The following is a 16,289-nucleotide window of genomic DNA, read 5'->3' as shown; positions in this document are numbered from 1 at the left end:
TGCAAAGAAAAAGTATCCACCTTATTCTGGAAGTTGCCGTGGGCATTGCCATCACATTTATTATAGTTCTATGTGCCATTGTTACTCAGAACTTGTTGGTGCACATGAAAATTTTACATTTTACACAATAAGGTGTATACACTAGGGTGACTAGACCAGTCCCTCTTTACTCAGACAGTCCCAATTTTGAGCCCTGTGTCGCCTGTCCCAGCAGATTCATCCAAAACCAGTGATTTGTCCCAGTTTTATACATGAAATGTCCCAGGTGTCCCTATTTTTGATCAATCTGATACCTTCCAACAGTAAAGAGAGGCATACATTTAGGTCTGTTTAGGTAAAATATAGAAAAACTGCTTAAAAATGACCAGAACATAAAGAAAATGGGGCTATACTGGCTCACATGTTAGTCATGAATGGTCTGCATTAGAGTGTTTCATAGTTTTATTGTTACCAACCACCAAAAAACGGGAATGTCGCAGTTTTTAAATTTGGAAAATCTGGTCACCTGAGTATACACACTGTCTTTTACTGAGTAATAAGTCGATTTAATATTTATGGTGACGGGCCTAAGTCCACCAGTTATGTAGATATGTAATGATAATAACTGATGTAGTAATTTATTAATAAAGACACTTGCCAGGAGTGTTACTTTTTAAATAATAAATACTGTAAAAACCTTGATATTGAAGACTCCTTGAATCTGAATCCAGGTATTCATAACCTTACTATACGGTGCCATTTTGAGGACAACTGACCATTAAAAAAATATAATATTTAATTGTGAATTGTTAATTACTATGGCAACGTTCCTATCTTTTCATCATTCTGGACTCGTGGATTCCAGCCCAGTTTTTGAAGTTATTATAAAGTGGTCTGTATTATTCCTCAAGTAGGCCTAAAAAAACTCCCAGATTAGAGTACAGGAGTATAATTTACAATCCCTTCACTGTTATGCTCTTGGGCAAGACACTTTTGAGTCTGTCATGTATTAGTGGTAGCATTAAACTACACTCTCAGTCCATCTCAACACAGTGGTTGTGTGTATTGCTCTGAGTAAACGTATATATGTGTGAGTGTTTGATGGGATTATCTAGGCATTGTCCTTGGTGCACTGAACCCCATTATAGTTTCTCTGATGCCCTCCCCAACCAAGAATGAAATGATGAGGCCTAAATCTCCACTGACTATGAGTGACGACCACTTGGTGTCATTTTCAACTTACTTTAAAGCTACTAAATTATATTCTATGTTCTTTTTATTGTAAGAATGTTGATGACAAAAAATGACAGTTCAGTTTCCTAACCAAGCAACGTTTGACAGGTACAGTACATCTTTTTTTTGTTTCCAACAGTTAACAGTTGCTTAAAATAAAGGTGCACTATGTCACTTTTCTGGCCAGGGCACTGTTTGTCTCCGTATCTTATTGCTTTACCTGGATTTATAGAGTTATGGGTGTTTTTCGTGTTCAAAAATACCTCGAAAAATATTGTACACTCCACAGATTCTGCTTGTCCTCATGGAGATACAGTAGTGCACACGTTTAATGAAATATTCTTGGTACAAAATAGCAAACCCTCCACTAGAAAAGTTACATACTGCCCCTTTAAACTATATCTGAAAAACAAACTAGACAATGCAGCATTTTTATAACATTTCTTATCATGTCTTATTATCCTTCATGTCAAATTTGTTTGTAGACTTCAAACCCAACACCAGTTTTACACAGATTTCAACCAGTATCACTTGTACTGGGTCATGGGGTGGTCGGTCCAGGCTGGCAACCTGGAGAGTTTCTGCTCAGTGGCGTCCTCTATTGGCCAACCCCAGGCCTTGAAAAACCCGCTCAGATTCTTGCTCACAGTCTCAGAGAAGGTCACACAGTACAGGTTCATCTTGTCTTTGTTGTTCTTGGGCACATTGGTCATTGTGTGGTAGGCAGCGAATACCTTTTTAATGGAGTCCCAGCCAAACTTCTCTTGGAGCTGCAAAAGAGAAATGCATGAAAATAATCAGTAGGTAAATTATTAGTGGTAGATTTATAAAGGTCAACAATATATGATATATATTTTTAAGTGATTAGAGAATTAAAGAACCCATACTGCACTATTTTCTGATCTATGGTACAATGTTGTTTCCTCATCAAAAACATACCTGGAGTAATACACAAACCCTGCAACACATGGAAACACCTTGTGATTCCATGTTGTAATGCAGGTGCTCCACTGTGTTTTTAAATTGTAATACGTGGTGCCCAGTGGGAGCTGACGTCACTGTAAACGTCATCAAAACAAAGAGTTGGCAACTCTCATCATGCCATCAAAAATGGACTATTTTGACTTTTTCAAAATAAAACTGGAGAGTGAAGAAAGTACAGAGCTGTACAGAGCAAATGTCGGTGACAGTAAAAACAGCCTGATTCATTAGTCGGTTTCACTTCGTGGAAACTGTCTGACCTCGCAGCATTAGGCTTTAAATCCTTGATCTTGGGAATCGTTGCCAACACAAAATGTATATCTTCGTCTACATCCATCTCGACCGCTTTGTTTACTGTTGTGCTGCACCATAAAAGGGACCCAATCAAGGCTTCACTGATTGCCCGGTGCGTGGTCTACAACTTCCGGGTTCTTGCAAACTGTCTAGTGTATTCCGATTCCTGACCTAGTTGCTGGAGAGAAATGAAATTGAGTGGAGACACTAGGTGGCGCCAGCCTGGCCAGTAAAAACGGATTGATCGGCAATATGGTGTTTTGAATATAAGTGATTAAAAATTACTTAAACATGGACTAATCACTCTAATAAAACCACTGGTGAGTAAATGGTGAATGCTTTACTTGCTAACAGAAAAATAAAGATTAAATTAAGGGAATTATATTTATCCTTCTGTAAAATGATAGGCAAACCTGAAGATAAGTCTCCAAAGCCACAAAAGTGTTCCACTTCGCCAGGTCTCGACCGCCTTTCACATACTCCTTTATTCGATTGCGACGCTTCTCCAGCCGCATGGATGGATGACACTGTCAGAGATCAGAGGAATACATGTGTTCAAATATGAATTCAAATGTATATCTATTTGCCTATACATCGTTTGATTGAAAAATGATCTGTTTCATCATATGTCAAAAGGCCTCTGTTGTCATTCAGTGATGGTTATATTGGGTTCTAAATAATTTTCCACTGTCACTTTTTGGTTGGGGGTCCGTCACCTGCTTGTTTCTATGGACATGTCATTACTCTGCCTGGAATGTTTCACAGTATGACATCAAACAGCTCTACCTTACATTTATTCAATTACAGGTAGTGTTATAACTCAAAAAATACATAGAAAAACAGCATTCTGACTGAGCAGGGTCGCCTTTCCACAGATCTGACCTTTAACTTGATCTGGTTTGGTCTCCATAAAGATAGAAAGGTTTATTAATGCCATAGTGTGAAACATTCCAGACAAAGCAATAATATCTCGATGAAGAAAAACATTTGATGGACCCTCCACCAGAAAAAGTTGCACAATGCACCTTTATTTCTTTAGTTACAGAAGGTTTTCCAGTTTGTTATAGTAAATCATAGATATTCAAATTCAGTTAAAATTCTACAAAGGCAGATCTTTATAAAAACTTGGAATATTTTGGGAAGGAAGGAAGTCGATAGGATGAGGCTGCTTGGAGGTGGAGTGACTCATTCCTGGTTCACAGAAGGAAGGGTGACGGCTGTTTTCCATTTAAGATTAGCATTTCTCTGAACATTGCCATACTAATAACTACATGGACTGAGTTCACATCACAACATTCTTAACACCCATATGCCTAATGTCTGTACACTTTCACTAGAATCATTTGGATCATTTCAGCCCTGGAATTGCCAATCTCTACTGAACTAAAGGTAGAAGGTAGACATTAATTGAAAACTGAGCTTTGGAGAAACAGACAGACTAATAATAAATGATTACTCAAACATTTGTACATAATATAAGACCTTTAAATAAACTATTGAGACAAAAACTGATGGTCAAACACATTGATCTTGAACTGTGTCAGACTTTTAGACACAAGATTATTAGACATAATTTCTGACAAAAAATAAATAAATAAAAAGGTTTTCTATTTAGTTATTCCTTTCAAAACTAAGAAGTGAGCATGGACAGACTTCCGCCTCCATCAACTCTAGCTTCAATTGGCCAACTGAAAAAAATTGTCACCCCAATGGTCATTTTGGTCTTAAAATGTTCGCATTAACTCGCTTTACGTGATCCTGGTGTTTTTATTTTGTTATTTTGTCCATAAATAAATTCCTATTCCTAACATTGAACTCATCTCCAATTTCGCTCCATAACCGGCCTCCATGAGCTTCATTTGACTGGACCCGAACGCTATGGGTGACATCACTCTCCATTAAGGCCTCCCACACCCTACAGGATTTTTCAATCTTAGATGATTTTTAAACATGTGACAAAAAGCACACACCACAGTCAAGAGGAGAATCTTATGAGATTTTTAAATCTCCAATCGCAGCAGGATATGGATGTATAAGTAAGATGTATGGAATTAAAATAACAGTCAATTGGTCGTCACGCCTCTGCCCCTAACGCTCTGTTTTATTGGCTGTTACTGTAGCATTGCTGATTTTTTTGGTGGTTACCATTTGACAGAGCAGCTCAGAGTAAGACACGCACAGGCACACACACAAGGAGTGTAGCGTCTTTAAAATCATATCGGGTCAAGCCTCCCTGAACTCGAGGAGAAGCAAATCGCAGCCTAAATCTGGCAAATTTAATGTAGTGTGTGGCAGCCTTTAGGCCACTTTATGCAGTCTATGGTTGAGCCTTTTCTTTGTTATAAATAAAGAGTCATGACACAAACATGAAATACCTCTTCTCTTGGGAATCCTAGCACAGTCTCGTGCACATACAGAGACCACAGGTTGCATGTGCACTCGGTCGTGTGAGGAGGGAATTCCCAGCATCCTCTCTGCTGGTTGTGGCCCAGTTCGTGGATGAAGCCCCAAATAGGTTTGTTTTTTATAAGTTGAGCATTGACGATAGTTTTAGCTGGTTCGCTTAAAGTCATGATGGGGTAGCCTGCATGCATCCAGCCTGAATGAAAAACATACAGAATACAATTTGATAAGACCTTTGGACACAATATAAGTATTTAAATGAGTTAAATAAGTTTTTGGTTCAAATTTGTTTGTCATTCATAATAGGTATTGCTTCTATATTGATTTGTTTACTGGTTGAGAATGAGAGATTGGTAAATAGTTAATAATAACTCTATTGTAGTGTGTCATATCAGAAAATAATATAAATCTAAAAAAAAAAAAAAAAAAAAAAAAAAAAAAAACATTACCATGTGAGATCTGCACATCACAGACAAACCGCTCCTTCCTTTTAAACTTGGGTGGGATAGCAGCCAGGTCTGCAATGCCCCTCATGATCCTGTCCCAGAGAGCTGCCAACTCATCAGGACGCTCCAGGTTCCGCACCACCTCAGAGGGCACAGCCAGGATGATGTTCTCAAACTCCAGCTCTGCCCAGGGAGAGGGCGCCGTACGGAGCAGCTGCCAGTCCAACAGAGACGTCACTCCTGGGGGACAAAAAGAGGGTCCTTAAAGCGCTCTTCATTACAATGCACTTTACATGATTAGATTTAAGATTTTACTACAAGCTTGCCAAGTTTTTCTGTTTAAATTATTTCAGTACTTTATAGTTTTACCTGTTGGACATGGGCAGCTGATATGACACGGTATATATGCACTACCACTCACTCACTTTTTTTTCTTCTATTTTTTTTCTTACCAATTTCTACATTTTAGATATACATCAGATATATTAACCAAGATAAATGTACTTATTTAGTAAAGAAAGAAACTAAATTGATACATTTTGACAAAGTAAATGGTGGCTAGTTTGAGGACTTAGTTATAAAATATTTCAAAAGATACTTAGTATTAGTTACTTAATTCCATATATCTTTGTACATTTTATGTCTTCTGTATGTATAGAAAATGCAAAAATTTGTAAAAAGTAAAAAAACATTGAATGAGAGGATGAATCCAAACTTTCGACTAGCAGTGTACAATAGTTATTTCCATAACTACCTAGTAACCATACTGTAAACAAGGGCCAACACTCGCATTATGTAACATTTATTTAATAGTCATGAACTGAATTTAATTTAAAAAATATCACAATTCATTTGTGCTCTCTGTCTGAGAGTAGGCAAACAACGGTTTACAGGTTTAACAGCGTTTGCATAGTACAATCTAGTCAGTGTTGATCATAAGTACATAGATGTCGTGAGAGAGAATGATTTTCAGTTCTGATACAGACAGTATTTGAATATTTCCTATACAAACAAAGTGTTGTTTGATCTGACTGAGTACCAGACTACATGTGGTACAACTGTCAGTTTAAACTGTAGAATGTGACTGTGAGGATTGGATATGAACACAATGGATAATTATGCATATATGTTTTATTTATACAACTTTTTTTTAAGTACACTATGTCATTTTTCTCGTTAAAGGTCTGGAGATGATATTGCTTTATCTAAAATGTTTCACAGTATGTTTCAGTAATGTCTCCTATGAGACAACGAGACAGGTTACATGACAGATCTGTGCAGAGGTGAACCTGCTCATTGTATTTTGCTAAGTATTTTCAGCTATAAAAACAACTGCAGTTGTATAAATATAAGTTAGACAAGTTTGATGACTTACTATAGAGCATTCTAGACAAAGCAATAACATTTCCACAGAGATTAGAAGGTGGCAGACACTGTTGGTGCCATTTTCTATGTTGCAGTTTAGGCCCAGATTCAGTTCAGATTCAGATTAATATTATAATTTATTTTATATGTAGTGACTGCATGTCATAGCATATTTAGGATTACATTACAGTACTATATTTGATCATTTGTATTTAATGTAATTTTAATTTAGTTTGAATTAGTTTAGATTAATTAGTGTAGAATTTCCAGATGTATAGTCAATAGGAGCTGGCACTTTGAGCTCGCGCATGGGTGTAAGGGAAAACCATTAGTCTGTTTTTTGCTTGTGTGAAAATTTCAGTAAAGACGGGGTGAACACACTGTTTTCTACCGTCGTTAAAACCTAAACACGAGTAGACTCGTTCTTTCCGTCTGAAAGTGGTTAATTTAATGAATACGAAAAGGAGAACTCACAGAACACAAGAAGGGAAATTTAGCCACTACAGACACTCTATCAGAAAAGTTACATACTACACCTTTAAGCTTGCTATAGTTTAATATAACTGTTTATGAATCTTCAACATTATCCAAGTTTTTTTCTTATAGTTATTTTTCATTCTGATTTAGGTTGATCTAAATAGTACAAGGTGATCCTGGTGTGAACAACTATACTACATGTGGATTCAAGAAATGACCATAAAAAATATAACCATGATTACACTCACCTGATTTATAGTATGGAGCAGGTACAGCCATTTGAACTACGACCTCCGCTCCTTGCACCTGAGTTTTAGGTGGAGCCACCAGGTAAATGAGCCCGCCCCAAAGGTTGTGCACCTGCATCATCTCTGAAGTGACTGGGAACCTCTCACAGACACATGGAGCCCTCTTCAACTCTGCAGCATTCACAAGACTGTCTGTCTGGCATCCAATCTGCACCTGCAAATGTATGGAAAATAGTTGTTCATAACTAATGTAACTACGGTAGTATGATTACATGATAACTATATGTTTGTTAGTATACTGTACATTCCAGCCCTTGTTGACGATGCTTGTTGGTATGGATATGTAGGTTTTCATCCCAGGAGACAGATACAGGCCCGTGCTCACCCACTCTGCTCCACCTGATAGAAATGTTATCGAAAACAGATTTGATTCAGTACAGAAAAACAAAAATATTCTTAAAAACATACCTAGAGTTGTGTTTAGTTTCATTTATGCATGTTTGAGTATCCTTTATTTTTAGTCTGTCTACATTTCCTAAGCTCAAAATGCTCCGTTCTGCCTTGTGATGTCTTGAAGCAGTAGTTTTCAAGTTAACAGCTACTTTTTTACCTTTTGTTCTGTAGAGTTTGACAATTCAAGGGCTTTGATTGTCCAAGTGATCCTATGGAGTTTAAAGACACAGTGGAGCACTTCCTGTATTTACTGAGAAGAAGAACTGAGCCTAAATATGCAGGGTTTATGTGTTAAACATGTGTGAATGAAAAATAAAACAAAACTCCAGGTCTGTTTGTGATGAGGAAACAACATTAGAACATAGATCAGAAAACAGCTTAATATGGATCCTTTAACAGTCTCCATCCATATCATAACTGTATATACTTGTACCTGCAGTGTCTACGCTTATGTTGACCCTGTAGTTGTCAACGACCGGTAGCAGGGGATTGTTTTTGATGAGATAGGGCAGGAGTTCTTCTTTGTTTGGGTAGACCTTATACACCTCTGTCCCCACATGCAACAGAAACTTGTCTCTGGGAGTTTTCACAGGGCAGCTCTGACATGCCTACAACAAAAACAATATTAAAAGTTCTATAACGAGAAGAAATGTTCTGGCTTGCTAATTATCGTTGATTGTAGTGAAAATAGCAGAGAAGACATTGTAATCACTGTGAGAAAAATGAAAAATCTTTATAGGTTGTCAGTTAGTCACAGTGAAAATTGGTCAAAAAATATATGGTGCATAGTCAATTTCACAGAAGCAATATGAGGGAATAAAGTGTACAGAGGAGTAGTGTCTTGCCCAATGACACAACAACTATATGAATTTGTTAGTGGGATTCAAACCTCCAACAACAGCTCTACTTATGCAGCTGAGATCTTATGTATGTTAGAATCAGGGACTTTCCTCAGAAAACAATTTCTTTAATTTTCACTTGGGAATCTTTAAAGGTGAACTTGGAAAACGCCACCTTGTGATGTCATGTGGTAATACAGGAAGTACTCCACTGTGTTTTTAAACTCCATACACCTTCACTAGAATTATTTGGATAATGTCAGCGCTTGAAATACCAATCTTTACTCAACAAAAGGTACAAGGTGCTGTTAACTTGAAAACTACCACTACATGACATCACAAGGTGGAGCAGAGCATTTCGAGCTTCCGAGATGTATATGATGTAGATATATATGGTATGTATGCATATAGTCTAATAATAAACAGTTACTCAAACATGTGTAATTGACACAAAACACAGCTCTAGGTCTGTTCTTTACATTTACAACATTACAACATGGCTTAAAGCTCACAAAAGTCAATTTTGTGTGATATAGAACCTTTAAACTTACCTCTGGCATTCCACATTTTTTTATCATTTCTGTGAAGGTGCTGAGGATCTGCTTGTAGTTGTTGTTGCTTGAATCCAGTCGCAGGTAGGTGGTGCAATCTTGGGTCAGTTTTTTCAGCCACTCTTCTTCGTGTTTAGCCAGCTGCTCGCCTTTAGTCACATGACCAGCGAACTTATGCAGGATGTGTCTGAAGTGGTACGTGTTTTTGATGGCCTGGCTGGGAACTGGAGGCTTATAGGCCCCATCTGTAATGTACTTCTCCAACAGAGTCATGCCCATTTTGTTCAAGATCTTGTTTCCTAAAGGAGTACAATGGAACATATTACGTCACATAGAAAAATTATATATATATATATATATATATATATATATATATATATATATATATATATATATATATATATATATATATATATTTTTTTTTATTAGTTTAATTTACATTTCTATTAGTTATTATTATTATAGTTTTGTTTTTGTTTAATTATATTTATTATGAATATTTTTTTATTAAGCTGGAGGAAAAATGTGATAAAAAAATAAACCAAACAAAAACACATATATACTGTGTCTACTGTAATGTGTCAACAAAGAATATAATAATTATATCACATAGAAAAATAGACCAAAGTTACAAGGAATATAAAAGCAAGTGCAAAATTTATTAATTTATTAGCAATGTCACAATATATTTTAGTGTTTTGATTAGTGTGAAGGACTGTCACTATTCAATGATTATTATGAATTACACCAAGAAAAACAACAAGGGAAATTTTAAAGGCCTTGATTAAAGTCCTTGCTTCTTCCCCCTATATTTGAGCAAAATGTCTTCCCCCAGTACAGTTATATTGTATAAGTAGCTGCTCAAAAGTTTGCCCTATACTCTCTGCATCTGATTAGAAAGAGTGATGAGGAAACAACATTATGACATAGATTATAAAATTGCGTAATATAAGCCCTTTAAAGCTAGTATAGCAATTATGTAGTCCTAGTTTAGACTTGGTTCAGACCTATATCCTATATCCACATCTGTTTAAGTCTCTGCGGCTAATCCTTGTGTCTGTGCATGCAAGCCTAGATCTCCAAACCCCTGCTGTGATTGGTGGGTTCAGTTGAAGCTGGCACCCAGTTCCTCCCTAGCTGATTGGTGGAAAACCTTAACACCTGGCCAATCCTGGGCCTACCCCTGCAGCACCAGCCCCATAAAGGATCCGGCCCCTGCCACTCATGGCAGCTGTTCTGTCTGTGGACTGCATGTCATTTGCTGTGTCTCTTGTGTTGCACTTAATAATTTTGTAGTTGAGACACTAGTAGTTCTTGCGACTTAGTTTGGAGACTGGTTTTGTATTTCTGTTATTTCTGTTATTGTCATTTTGTATACTGTTTTTGATAGCCTACTTTTAGTTATACTAGTTAGTTTGCCACTCTGTTTAGAGCCTCTTTTTTTAATCATTGTAAATATCAGCTTTTGTTAGTTTTACCTTAACAGTTTTTTTTTTTTTTTATAAATTACCACTTTAGTTTTACCATTTTTACATCTTGGTTATTTTGTTACTTCCCCTGTCCCTAGCAGAGCTGGGTTCTAACAGGTTTAGACCTGGTTTAGATCTGGTGGTATTTGGTGTGAAATGTTTCTTTCTCAATGAATGGGTAATGTTAATATAATGTGACACAAAAAGTCTGATTAAAAAAAAACTACTTTTAATATATTTTTGCTTTTTTGGTGGAGGGTCCATATTGACATCTTCATGTGTGTGTTATTTACCCCATGTGATATTTTTAGGGTTTCCAGCTTTAGGACTTTAGGTCCCGCTCTCCTAAAACATCATCACTGTTTCAAGTTGATTTAGAGAGCACAGCTATTTAATGTTGAAAATGCTATTCTATTTTATAAATAATGAATTTTCATTGTGGTGTCTTTCTCCTCAAACATCTTGAGAAGGTCTGCTGCTTCAGGTTGATTAAGAAAGTACTATTATTTACTGTTGAAAATTTTTTTCTCTTGCATAAAGAATACATTTTCATTGTGGTACCCCTTTCCTAAACCAGCTTGACAAGGTCTGTTGTGTCAGGTTGATTTAGAAAGTACTATTATTTAATGATGAAAATCCTATTCTGTTGTATAAAGAATTAATTTTCATCCCTCTCCTGATTCAGGTGATTCAGGTTACCTGATTCAGGTCGATTTAGTAAGGTTAATTTAGTAACAGCAGAAACAAGTCTATAATTGCAAGTTGTTGTTTTTATTGTGGTGTGGAAAATTTTGACACAGGTATATCTAGTTTGTCTGCAATCTTGAACTAATCCTATTAATCTCCATGTAGGAACACTCCTCATTTATCTCCTTACACGTGTTTTGTTTTTTTCCAGTTCTGTATGCCAGTAACCAGACAAAGTAATAGAGATACTGATAGAGAAGTTATGGTCCAACACTGTACATACCTGCAAACTCAGTCATATAATTCTTGTCTTTGTGAGTTTAGGGCCCAGTGCCATGAGTGTCCTCCCAGTAGCAGGCCTCCTCCCTCAGCCACAAACTCATGGATCTGCTGTATCTCGTCTTCCTTGTAGGCCGTGCACACATACACGCTCAGGTCCTTACGAAGCGTAGTCTTCTCACAGTTAAGGCCAAATTTCTTGAAGACTTCGTAGGCCTGGTTCAGCCCTGGCACAACCCCGATGACGCCCTGCCTGCCCTCGTCCAGCCAGTGCAGGGCATTGGTGAAGAAGGGGGCAAGAGTCTGTCCAAAAACAATAAATAATATAGTAATGTAGTTTATAGTTTATTTAGAATTTTGGCAAGTAATACACAAATAAAACATGTATTTAATGAGACAAATCAGCAAGGATCGATCCCTAGGTTTCAGAATGTTAAGAGATTAGGACTGTTGCCATAGCAATAAACAATACTTTTTTTTTTTTTAATTGAAGACTTTAAATTGAAGACATTTTGCAGACAATTGTGAAGAATTATTATCTTTTAAAAAAAAGAATGTAATACTATAACTAGGAATGCATCGGTCCAGCTTTTTCTGTTCCGATACTGATGTCGATACTTTTTCAAGTATCTGCTAAATCTATATAGCCAATATCAACCGATATCAGCTGATATTATTATATTATGAGAAACTGAAAATATTATTTATTTCCTTTAAACACGGCTTTACACACAAGTTTAATATTATGAGACGTTTTGGGGATTAACAAAGACGTAAAGGTGCACTGTGTAACTTTTCTGCTGGAGGGTCCGCAGTATGGAAATAAACTTTGTAATCATAATAGAATGGTAAGAATTCATGTTTCTCAGGAATTTTTGAATTTTGTAATTGAACAACTGCAAGAGAGATATGTTTAATGTCATACTGTGGAACATCTCAGGCAAAGACAAAGACATCTCCATGGAAATAAGCAAGGAGAGAACCCTCCACCTTAGAAGTTACATAGTGCACCTTCAATTCATAATGAACAAATGTGATTAATTATACAGCCATAATTATAATTTTACACTTCTCTACCTCTCTTTTCATCAGTCCTTCATGTGAGATCACCACCACTCTCCCCTGTCCGTAGTAGGCTCCGGCCAGAAAAGCTCGTCCGTCTGGGGTGGTCCCAATGGGGAAAGCCAGAGATCCATGGATCAGAATCTCAGACGCCACCACGCCATTCATCAGGTCAAACTCTGAGACGCCCTGGAGCAAGAAGTCCAGGTCGTCCTCAAAATCTCTCCCAACTCTGAAGTGTATAAAGCAAAATATATGGAATGTAATATTTATTTTTCTTAAATCTTACATTTCATGAAATATATTACTTGTCAGATTAAATCTGAAGAAGACAATGGAGAACAACACCTGAAAGTAGATGTAAGTAGAGATTTCAGATTTTAGACTTAATTTTTACAATTTGTTTAATATTCAGTATTCTAAAGGTACACAATGTAAGTCTTTCGTTGGAAGGTTTGCCACATGCGATATATGACATCAATCTGAGACAAGTTACTGTTGAGATCAGTGGAGAGGCAAGCCCTATTAGTAAGAATGCATGCTTTTTAAAGTAATTTTTTAAATAGTTTAGGTAAATATATTGCAATGCAACACTGTGGAAGATAACAGGAAAAGTAATAGCTTCTCTTAGAGACTTGCCAGTGTCAGACCCTCCACCAGAAAAGTTACATAGTCTGCAAATGTATGTCTACTTATTTAGCTGACTTGGGCGATTTTTGTAGTAAATTTCAATATATATTGAACTCATTTGGTCATTGTGCCGCATATATACACATACACATGCACACACACACACACACACACAGGCACATACACATATACACACACATATATGAATAATCTTAAGAACTTACACAACAGACATCCAGGAGGCAGGGATTTGGGGATAGACCAGGATGATCTCTGCGTCTGCTGTGTGTTTGGAGAAGTAGACTCCAGTCACTCCGGACACTTTATTCCCCGAAAACTGCAGCAGCGTATTGTCTTTGGGGTGTTGCGATGCCCATGACCAGCTCTGCCCCCCGATCAGCACCCCTCCTCCACATTTCATAAACTCTATAATGTCTTTGGCTTTCCCCTCTACGTTGTACGCATCAGTTACATACACCCCAATGCCTTGACCACTGCTAAAATCATTCATGACGTTAAACTGGAATTTAGAATGGAGCTTTTCTGCAACGTGTTTGGAATACACATGAACACCAACAGGCTGCGATTTCCCCTGGTTCAGCCAATTTATAGTGTTCTCAACCAAAGCTGGCTGCGTACCCAAAAAAACCTTCATGCCCTAGAACAACAATGCGACCAGAACCGTACATAGAAGCCGCTAGAACTACTTGACCGTGACTGTTCATCGCCAATGGAAATGCGTCATCTCCAGTTAAAACCAGGTCACATGGGACATTGGAACCACGGAGATCCAGCTGTTTAATTCCTCTCATTATGGAGACGTAGGCATTTTCCAGATTGGATTGTGAATGTGAGGAAGGCATAGTGACTGAATGATAGTGTGTACTACAAGCAGCTAAACTGGAGGGTCACAGAGGTGGGTGGTTCACTGCATGATCTGAAAAAACGAGAAATAGACAATTTTATAAGAACATTATTAAAAGTAGAGCCCGACCGATATGGATTTTGTTGTGGCCGATATGAAACCGATATAATGAGAGTTGGAGCTGCCGATAGCCGATATAATCGCCGATATATTTAGTGATGTAAAAAATTCACTGTAAATCTTGAATTGTTAAAAAACTTAGGTTTGGCTCTAGTGGATTCTAAATTGGGTTTATTTAGGCAACATTTATTGTTATTCTGACTCTTTACATCATATTTACATACAGTAGATTGGCCCAATGGCATTTTTGCATCACATTACTACTAGTGATGGGTATTCCAGTTTTTTTTTTTTTGGAGAACCGGCTCTTTTGGCTCGGCTCACTAAAGCAGCTGGCTGTTTCGGCTCCCAAACGACTCTTGAGATTGTTTTGTTGCAAGCAGGACTAAACCAGAACTGAACCAGGACTGAGTGTCGGGACTCGGTTTCTATCTCTCTCCTTCACTCGAGCCCAAGATTAGTCCTGGTTTATTCATTTTATGCTGAACTACAGCCAAATATGCACTTTTTTTATCCTATGCACACGCATATTTCTGAAAGTTTCCTTTTCAGCCGCTGCTGCTGTCAAACTACGGGTCTATATGCGGCATGAAGAGAAAAAGTGAGAAAAAGAGAAAACACGGCTCCCAATAAGAAGCAGGCTCCCGTTGTTCGCTTCAAAGAGCCGGATCTAAGAGCCGCTTCGATCACGACCGACCGATAACTCCTAGCTAGTAAAGAAGCTACCGTTATTAGCCTTTAACCGTAAAACGTGCGCGCCGCGTTATTTAATTATATGCATAAATGTGGATCATTCACACGTCTATTCACAGCTCATTTACATATCAATGCTGGTCCAGTAGCAAATATACGGCCAATATAGTCACTTTACAATAGGCCAATAGAAAACAGCCTGTTTATGTGCGGAAGCTACAGCAGCTAATCGCTAATAACAAATAGCCAAAACTAGCTTCAAATTCGATGTATTTCCAGCACTCACCGCTCACACAGGCTCCTCCTCACATCACAAGTCTGCACTAATAAATGTCCTTTTAATTCAGACTCAAACCAATTGTCCGTAAAAAGAATATAATCTCAGTGTTGTGCACTGCTGCCGGTGTAAACAATAGCACGTGAGTGAAGTGACGTGACTCTGGGGTTGTGTGCAGGGATAGTAGATAAATACTGATGCGGAGCCACATATTAGGACATTTATCTGTCTGTAAATTGGATTAAATGAACATAATGTAGAGTCTAAGCTTTATAACCAGGTATAACATGCCCACATGAAATATCGGCCCATATCAGCAAGCATATCGGCCGATAGCCGATATGTCTCCAGGTGCCCATATCAGCCGATATATCGGTCGGGCTCTAATTAAAAGTGTAAAGACAATACAGCAATAGTAGTAGTAGTAGTAGTAGTAGTAGTAGTAGTAGCTCTAGTCAGGACTGTTGACAGAAATGTGGGCTGCTCTAATATAAATTAATAGGAAGAGGGTCCAATTCTGGTAGTAGTAGTAATAGTAGTGGTAGTAGTAGTAGTTGTTGTTGTAGCTGTAGTAGTAGTAATAGCAGTAGTTGTAGTAGCAACAGTAGTAGATGTAGTAGTAATAGCAGATGTTGTAGTAGAAATAGTAGTAATAGTAGTAGTAGTCGTCGTAGTTGTAGTAGCAGAAGTAGTAGCTGTAGTAGTAGTAATAGCAGTAGTTGTAGTAGAAGTAGTAGTAGTCGTTGTCGTAGCAGAAGTAGTTAGCTGTAATAGTAGTAATAGCAGTAGTTGTAGTAGTAACAGTAGTTGATGGAATAGTAATAACAGTAGTTGTAGTAGTAACAGTAGTAGATGTAGTAGTAATAGCAGTAGTACCAGTAGTAGTAGTAGCAGTAGTAGTAATAGCAGTCGTTGTAGTAGCTGTAGTAGTAGAAGTA

At 37.5% G+C, this 16,289-nt stretch overlaps 1 pseudogene; it reads right to left on the bottom strand.

Annotated features, from left to right (window-relative positions):
- Positions 1-1,400: 1,400 nt before the first annotated feature.
- LOC129407227 (TRPM8 channel-associated factor homolog) lies at positions 1,401-15,429 on the bottom strand (annotated as a pseudogene).
- Positions 15,430-16,289: the final 860 nt, after the last annotated feature.

The sequence above is a fragment of the Boleophthalmus pectinirostris genome, unplaced genomic scaffold (assembly GCF_026225935.1).
Source record: "Boleophthalmus pectinirostris isolate CB_2022bp ecotype Guang Dong unplaced genomic scaffold, ASM2622593v1 HiC_scaffold_9, whole genome shotgun sequence".
Classification (NCBI taxonomy): domain Eukaryota; kingdom Metazoa; phylum Chordata; class Actinopteri; order Gobiiformes; family Gobiidae; genus Boleophthalmus; species Boleophthalmus pectinirostris.
Note: the sequence above shows the minus strand (reverse complement) of the source record. Positions and strands in the feature narration are given on the sequence as shown.